Source organism: Teleopsis dalmanni, chromosome 2, assembly GCF_002237135.1.
Source record: "Teleopsis dalmanni isolate 2A chromosome 2, ASM223713v2, whole genome shotgun sequence".
Taxonomy (NCBI): domain Eukaryota; kingdom Metazoa; phylum Arthropoda; class Insecta; order Diptera; family Diopsidae; genus Teleopsis; species Teleopsis dalmanni.
This window is the reverse complement of record NC_051847.1, coordinates 132,535,467-132,542,844: the sequence shown is the minus strand read 5'-3', so window position 1 is coordinate 132,542,844 and position 7,378 is coordinate 132,535,467. Positions and strand designations below refer to the sequence as shown.

At 28.8% G+C, this 7,378-nt stretch overlaps 1 pseudogene; it reads left to right on the top strand.

The window, feature by feature from the left end:
- Positions 1-946, top strand: part of LOC119675730 — a 4,443-nt pseudogene extending 3,497 nt beyond the window's left edge.
- Positions 947-7,378: the final 6,432 nt, after the last annotated feature.

Below are 7,378 nucleotides of genomic sequence, written 5' to 3'. Positions count from 1 at the left end.
TCTTTCGAATATTTAATAAGAAAAGCAGATGCAAGAAATAATCTATATTGGATGTGTAAATCATTCAGAAATTACTATAGTCATTGAAATATACTATATGTATCTTGTACAGGGAAAAAGAAAATATTTAAGTTATTTATTTTTATAAACATAAAAATTATTTCTATGAAATGAATAAGAAATATTTTGAATATCTTTCGCAACTACAATCAATTTATAATAAAATTGTCAGAAATTTTTTAATTTAAAATCACATGCAATATATATTTTTCAAAGCTGTATATTATACATATATAATATATTAGTTGTTAAAATTTACAATCTATGTAATTATATTTAGACATGGTATAAATTTTTTATACAGTCTCATTTGATTAACCAATTATATGGAATATTGTTGTTTTCTATTATTTCATCAAAAAGCTAGAATTTTCGTATTTGACGTAATACGAGAAGAATTCTGGCAACTGGTCTGTAGTGGCAATCTACAGTAAACCACAGTAAAGGTAGAACTTATTTGCCAAAACTTTTACGAGGTGAGTACGTATACTTTATAACCACGATACCGAATAGTATTTTCTTTTGGCTCATCGTTACGATAGAATAAAAGTCTTTATCAAAGTCTTCACTTGAAGAATATATCTACCCAATACACAAGAATATTTGTTTAGACAAATAAGTTATTTATTCCATTTTTATTGGAAACAATGCATATCCCAGTAATATTTATACATTCATATTCGTCTTAAAGGTAATATTTTCTTCTAGTGAACAATTACTAAACCAAAACATTGGTTGAAAAAATAACGATTTAAGATTTTTTAATGCTTCTAAAGCTCCAGACTTTTATCTAAACTGCGATGATGAAAAAAGGAGGAAATCATTAAACCTCAACCTTAAAACTAAAAACAGTCAGCTTGCTGACTGCAAAGAGTGGAAAGACTAAACATCACCATATCTGACATTTACTCACCTAAATTCAACTTCCAATAAAAGTTTCTACTACTAATACCAGACAGAAATGAAAGGGAATAGAACATACCTCTATTTATTGAAGATTAGCATTTGTGGTACACGGATGGCTCCAAAAGTATGGAAGGAGTGGGGGTGGGAGTATACGGAGTTAAACCAAAAAAGGAAATATTTGCGAGTATGAGCCAACAAAACTCTGTTTTTCAGGCTGAAGTACATGCAATTGAACTATGTCTTAGGATATATAAAGAGAAACCTGTCACAGAAAAAAACATATATATCTTCTCTGACAGTAAGTCGGCACTCCTAGCACTACGCTCACCACGAGTAACCTCAAAACTAGTGTGGGAATGTCTTCTACTTCTCAAAGACCTTGCTGAAAGGAACAGGGTTCAACAGGAAAAGAGGCGGCCTCAAATTATATTGGGCCACAACCATTCTGCAGTTTTTCATGGAGCTTTTTCAAAATTAAGATTAATGAGTGGTTGGAAAGAGCAACTCAGATTTATTGGGATAATACAATTACCTGCAGACAAGCAAAAGAATCCATGCCGTATCGATTAAAAGCCAGAACTAGGGAACTACTTATGCTGAACACAAGTGGCATCCGACTTGTCGCAGGGTTTCTCACTGGACATTGCGGAGTTTCGAACATCTAGGATTACTAAATGTTCGATAGCTGCAGAGTTTGTTGCGAAGAAGAGGAAACAGCAGAACACATTCTGTGTCACTGTGATAGTCTTACTAGACTCAGACTTTGATACTTATCCACTGCGTATCCAAGTATAGCAGAGTTAGCCAACATCTCTCCAAATGACTTATTGGAATAGTGGGTATGTCACAATAATCCTCAAAGGATGCAGTGACGTGGTAACAAGTTCCCAATCCATCTTAAAATCTAATCTAATCTAGCCTACTGAATTTTGTCTACATTGCAATAGAAAAGCTGTCAAAATTCATCAAAGAAACATTGTGGGGTGGGGTGAGAGAAAAATTACTATGAAGGCTTTAACAATAGGTCAGTAAAGGGTCTTATTATACCGAACATAATAACCAGCTGCATTCCATACATAACCTTACTTGCAATTTCAACAAAAGTATTTAGCATATGAATGAAATTAACTTGGCGTCTTGACTTGCCTGTAGCTTAATACCACTACAGCGCTCATGTATTTTAAAACTAAATGCTATTAAGTATATTAAATTTCCATCTTAAATTTCAATATAAATAAATGTCAAAAAAAATTTAACCATAAGAGGATTGCATCATGGAACCCAAATAGTTGAAGTCAATTTATCGAATTCTTAGAATTGCTGTGCATATAATTTTCGTAACTCCCAAAACACAAAATCTCAAAGCAATTTTTTAACGAATGAGTAATTGTTGTTGTAATATGAAGAAATAAACATCAATTTTGAATAACATTTTATATATGAATTATCCACAAGATATATTGAAAAGTATCTACAGCACATGTAGGAAAAAAAACTGTGACAAATTGTTGGCGATTAAAAAATGACATAACAAAACTGAGAAATAAAAAAATGCGGGTACAAACGGCATTCTTCAAAATATTGGTATTCAGTATTGATTTATAATTTTAATCAAATTGTCAAAATTTTATATTGGTAACGGGTAAAGGCTGCAACGACCACGAAGACGACGTCGACGACGACGAGAAGTTTAGAGGAAGACATAACCACATCAGACAACAGACAAAACAGCTGAAAGCCAAATAAAAATGTTTTGACCAAAAGTGAAAAAACAAATAAATAAGAAATAAAATCTTTATGACCAAAAAATCAACAATCAAAAAAATAATACCAAAATTTAGCAGTTAAAAAAAATTGGCAAGAACTTGTTCCAAAAGCCAAAAATAAGGTCAGCCTTGCATCACAGAAGAGCTAAGTAGAAATAAAAAAATATACACAAAATATGTTGCAACAATTTGGCGGTAGTTAACCAAAAAGATACTCGTATATGCATTTTTACCAGTAACAACAGCAGCAGCGTCAAGCAATAACAAAATCATCAGCAACAAATTGTGGCTACTCACGCGCTACAAAATAAATAAAATACAAAAAAAATCATAATAAAAATAAACCTGCAAGAATATTAAAATCAAAACAAAAGGCGTCAAAAAAAGATACATTTTTTGAGATACCAATACATTTAGGTGTGCGTATTTTTATTGTTATTGTTTCGTGTAATTTTTTGCAGAAATGACTTTTGTTTATTTTTATTTTTTTGTACACATTTTAAATCTTTTTTTTTTGTAAATTTTTGGCATCTGATTTAATACATTTGCTCATTAACAAAAACTAAACAAATTTGTTAAAACAAAAAATTAAAAACAAAAAACAAATATTTCATTTAAAACAGAAAATAATATTTTGCTAATTTTTTATTATTTTATAAACCACCACACATATTTTTTTAGCATTTTATTGTATTCATAATTTGTTAAACGCCTACACATACTGTCGTCATCAACCTCATCATCATTGTCAAACATCATCAGCATATTTATTTTTGTTGGTATTATCAGCGTTTGCATCTTCGTCAATTGTATCTTTGGTGCCATCATTTTATATATTTTATATAAAATTCAACTTTTTGCGGTACATAATTTTTTATTGACTGTCTTATTCTAAATGTTTATTCTGTGCATTCTTTAGCATTTACTACAATTTTTTTATACGGATTTTTTACCTATTTTATTATGGTTATGACTCTTTAACCGTATTTTTTATACAATTTTTCACATTTCTTTAGCCTTGTTTCTTGGCTTTTTAGCCCAAAGCATTAGCAACCTTAATTTGTTTAACATTGCTTTTTTTGTTTTTAAACGAAAGGAAAGGATGAATCATCTTGAATTCTTGAGTTATATACATATATACTTATTACTAAAAGTGTATGTATATGCATTGGTTTTTTTCAGTTACTTTTTGGAAGATTGCCAGATAGATACTCTTTAAACACATAAAAAGCAGAAGTGATGCTTATTATAGACAAACATTGATAAAAAAAAAGAATGCAATATTTTGATTGAGGAAAAATAGATATTCTTAAACAAGATCTATATGATTTAGATTCATTTATTTTAATATTTATCAGAAATGTGTGAATACATTTACTCTCTTATTATATTATATAGGATATTTTATTACGGGAATCTGTGAGCGGTTGGTGTATTTAACGGAACCTTACAAATAGTGAGAAAATTATTTAATTAATAAAGAAAATGCAATACTACAAAAAGTTGACACAATAAATGACTTTTAGATATTTCTAAATACTTTTTATTATTTATAAAATATAATATTTCATATAAAAAAAAATTTCATAGTCATATAATAAATATCGAAGAATGGTAACTGGGATAATATACCAGGATAAAAACAATCCAAATCAGTTATTGGTTCCTATAACAATCAGGATTGTATGAACCTGTCCAAAAAACCAAAACTTAGAATCATCACAGGCATCCCAACAGGGCACTGTAAACTAAAACACCACCTTACAAGACTGGGTACACTTAGAGGATGAGGAGTGGATCACACATGTGTTATTAGAATGCCATGCGCTAACGCGCATGCGGAATAGGCTCCTTGAAATGTATATTCTTACGGAAGAGGCAATAAAACTCTGTAAAGTAGGTTCTATACTACTTTTTATTGACACAACAGGGCTTAGAGACCTACTCCAAACTCAGAAGGTGGCACAATAGTAGGGGGCAGCCGACGGTCGCAGTGCCACATCCCCTAACAATAATAATAACATAATGGGATAAACATATAAAATATATTTTCATAAAAATTGTTGACTTTATATAAACATTTGATAAAACTTATAAATACTTTTTAAAAAAATAATACAATATAATTTATTAACTTCAAAGAAACTACATAAGAACTAATGGAATAAATATTTTTGAGTCATAATCTAAAAATATTTAAAAACTGTTTATATTAAACAGATAATTAATTATTTAAAAATTTAAAACTAATTAATTGAATGTATTTTTATTATAAACTATGAACTTAAGTTATGTAAATATATAGCATTGAACAAAACACAATTTTTCGTTATTACTTAATTAATACTAAACTTGTTATTAATCGGCCAAGATACTTCGTTGCATAACTGTGTGGGAGTTCAATAAAATCAATGAACTTTGTCAAATAGGTTATGAAATCGCAAATTGACAAATGAACTTTACTAAAATGTTTTTATTAAGCTATAAATCAAAACAAAACTTGTGAAAATAAGTTTTTTGAACAATATGAAAATTTAATACAATCTACAAAAATTACAGAAACATATAAACATTACATAAAAATAAACAAATATTACAAATAGATCCTACTACTAGAAATGAGTTTTTTATTAAAAAGAGAGAAGTCAACTGCTTCCATGTTACATCTAAATGTAGACATAAGTGAATCATTGGAGACAATGATAAATCAGTTGCATCAATGAAAAGAAAAGCAATGCACCAAGTAAAAAAATTATCAGAATGATCACTATTGACAAAGCTTCAATTGGACAATTTCGTAAAAATTTGAAAGCAAATCACTTCTGTATAATAATCTACGGTGTTAGCGGTTAACTTAGCTCAAGCATTTATATTAAAATATGTAAAAATCAAACATACAAATTATTTCAATAATCTGTAAACCAACAGATTTATTTTTAGATAGACAAATAATAAAAACAGCACCAAAAAAGTAAGCAGACAAGTTTGGAATAGGAACCACAAATAACTATAAGAGTCTATTTCATTCCATTACTAGAACATCTTCACAATAGTAATTAAGGGGAAAATATATACAATTTGCTTAACAATCTTTCTTACTGCTAATGTAGAACTAGACAGTATCTTACAGATATTCATTATACATTATACATTAATTATCGCTAAAAGTGATCTTACATTAATTTTTATAAAATACATACATTTTCTTAGATATTTACCCTTCGTCTAAACTGAATTTTAGGTTTCCATTGGAGACAAGCACTACATAGTAGTTCTTTAGTGCTACATAACTACAAACATAAAAATAATTTTTTCAAACCGATTATTGATGCCCTCATGATCATTTTATTGCATTAGATGATAATATACGGCAGAGTTGGTAAAATTTTTAGTAGCTTTACATAATGTATTCCATCATTACAAAGACATTGCTAGACATTAGAAATAAAAAGTCGAAATTTATAGAAATCAAAGATATTGTGTTTCGTCATAATAAAGGTATAATATCTTAATATTACACCCTCAGATTATCATTTGTATACATCTTAAGAAAATTTTCTTGTTGGTGTTGTGAAATTGATTTCAAAAAAAGACTGTGAAACACATCTTCGCCACATATTTAGACTAATAATTTATTAGACCAATGCATAACAAAAACTTTCAAAACTATGTTTTTAGATCATATTTTAGAACGACATTATTGATTTACTTTCATTAATCTACAATACATTAAAGTACTAGAATGACTACATTTTATATCGATTTCTGAATTGAAAATAATAAAAATAACTTTTCTCAAAGCTTTTATAAAAAGCGAATTTATAAGGTGTTAATATAGGACCACAAAAAACTTCTTAAGTAAATATAAACAGAGACTATTCAACACTTAAACTAACACACCTCAAAAACGGGTATTATGTAACGGGACGTGCATGTAACTATTAAACACTTTTTTCGATACTGTTCAACACTTTTTTCTACTGTCATCAGTTAGAAAACCTCCCATTCATTTCTAGGGTTATTCTACTATGGTCATTGATTATAATCAGTTATATTAGCAAGATAAAATTTAGAGGTTTTACTAAAACCATACGTTATCTCAATGGACTAATTTGAACCTCTGTCGACTTGTGTATAGGCTGTCGATTGAATAAGTCAATGACCACGCTAGTCTACCGACCCATCATATAATATACGCAACTCTGCTTTTTTTTTAATAAAATAATTTAATTTTTTCAATTCTTGGTTTCTGGAATATAAATAAAAAGTATATATTTTTCTTTTTCCTATGACCTTCAAATGATATTTAAAAAAAAATCAAGGTCAGAAAGACTATTTCTTCTAGTGTTTTCTTTAACCTTGCATTTGTGAATTAATTCACTTTTTTCTTAAATATTGTATCTTTCAGTGAACTGCAAGTAAAAGTATATGCCTACTTTTATATGTATATATTTCAGAGCTACTGAAGTATTTCTTCACCCCAAAACACTTAATTTATCAAATTTAAGATGCTTATCCGATGGTAGCACATCCACTTAGTACTTTAACACACAATTAGACCTAGTGCTGAAAAAACACAAAATCAGTGACTGAGAAGGCAAAGTGTGGAAAGGCCGCAAACATAATATTACAATGTTCATTTCAAA